Source organism: Mesocricetus auratus, unplaced genomic scaffold (assembly GCF_017639785.1).
Source record: "Mesocricetus auratus isolate SY011 unplaced genomic scaffold, BCM_Maur_2.0 Super-Scaffold_100023, whole genome shotgun sequence".
NCBI classification, from domain to species: Eukaryota; Metazoa; Chordata; class Mammalia; order Rodentia; family Cricetidae; genus Mesocricetus; species Mesocricetus auratus.
Window position 1 is genome coordinate 14612020 of NW_024429204.1, and position 1746 is coordinate 14613765.

Sequence of the window (1746 nt, forward strand, 5' to 3'; positions counted from 1 at the left end):
CATTGATTTGTTTATGCTTCAGACTAATAAACAAGCAGGATTTTTTTTTTTGTCTTTTTCAAGGCAGGGTTTCTCTATAGCTTTGGAGCCTGTCCTGGAACTCGCGCCCTGTTTAGCAGGCTGGCCTCGAACTCACAGAGATCTGCCTCAAAAAGGCCTCAAGCAGCCGGGCCGTGGTGGCGCACGCCTTTAATCCCAGCACTCGGGAGGCAGAGGCAGGCGGATCTCTGTGAGTTCGAGGCCGGGCTGGACCGATAGCCTCCAAAACAATACAGAGAAACCCTGTCTCGTAAAAAAAAAAAAAAAAAAAAAAAAAAGGCCTCAAGCAGGAGATCTGGGGGAGGTACAGCTTCTAAGCCATCAATGTACACAACTTACTCTCAGAAAAAGACAGAGCAGGCTTTAGAGAGCCCTGCTTGTGGGTCTTGCACTTTCATTTAGCTAAGAATGATGTCCAACACTGAGCCCGTTATTCCAGAGGCCGTGGGATGGTCAGGGAGTCTGAGAGACAGCTATGAAGCAGTTGTGGTCTGCGAATTACCATCTGCTCATTGGTACAAGAAGCCAAAAAGGACACTACTGTATTGGAGTGGAGGAGGTGGGGGCTTAGGCTCCTTATAGGACCTAAAGGTCCCAGCTAAGAAGTCCTAAATTCAGCCCTTGTAACACTGGCAGTTTCCTTTACATTTTGCAGAGTTGACCTCGTCATCCAACATTCTGTAATGCGCCTCAGATGGATGCTCATTAAATTATGCTGCTGCCCCACAGTCATATTCTTACTGCGAATTTATGGTCCGTGAGCTCCTACACATAAAAGGGTTTCTTTCTTTCTTTTTTTAATATTTTATTTATTCATTGTGTATACACTCTTCTGCCTGCATGCCAGCAGAGGGCACCAGATGTCATTCAAGGTGGTTGTGAGCCACCATGTAGTTGCCAGGAATTGAACTCAGGACCTCTGGAAGAAGTCAGTGCTCTTAACCTCTGAGCCATCTCTCCAGCCCCCATAAAAGGGTTTCTATGTTCTGTGTGCTGCTGAAACACTATTGTCCAAGGACTTTGGCATGTGGTGGACATTTGTAGTGGACATTTGTAGGAGGCCAGATAAAAGGAAGAGAGGCGGCCTTTCTAGAGACCAGAGAGAGAGAGAAAGAGAGAGAGAGAGAGTCATCCTCTCTGGCTACTTTGGAAAGCTTTTCAGTTGCCAGCATCCTTACTTCTAGGATTAAATCTCTATAAAATGTCTAAGACTCTTGCCATCGGAAGAGGAATCTGTCCCTGTGGCATCATTTTATGACTTGGTATTGAGCATAAGGTCGTTTATTCTTGGTCGCTTTGCGAACTCACAAACTGAACCTCTGACTCCCCGTCTCCTTTCTCTTTATCACAGGTATCCATAATAACGACCCTGACGGGCTGGAGAGATGGCTCAGAGGTTAAGAGCACTGACTGCTCTTCCAGAGGTCTTGAGTTCAATTCCCAGCAACCACATGGTGGCTCACAACCATCTGTAATGAGATCTGGCGCCCTCTTCTGGTATGTGCAGACATACATGGAGGCAGGATGTTGTATTCATAATAAATGAATAAATCTTAAAAAAATAACGACCCTCACAACGGTTTATGTCTCCTATGTGTTATCTACCATGACGTCAAACTGAATTTCATTTCAGGGTAGTTTGTCATTTCCCCATAAAATGTTACCAGAAGTGAAATTTATTCAGGTAGTCACAAATTTACTGATAGA

General features: G+C 45.0%; 1 long non-coding RNA gene across 1 annotated transcript in view; it reads left to right on the forward strand.

Annotated features, from left to right (window-relative positions):
* Positions 1 to 1525, forward strand: part of LOC121133673 — an 8590-nt gene extending 7065 nt beyond the window's left edge. The window contains exon 4 of the long non-coding RNA XR_005870629.1: positions 1391 to 1525. This is a non-coding gene — a long non-coding RNA (uncharacterized LOC121133673). The remainder of the gene's footprint in view (positions 1 to 1390) is intronic.
* The last annotated feature ends 221 nt before the right edge of the window (positions 1526 to 1746 follow it).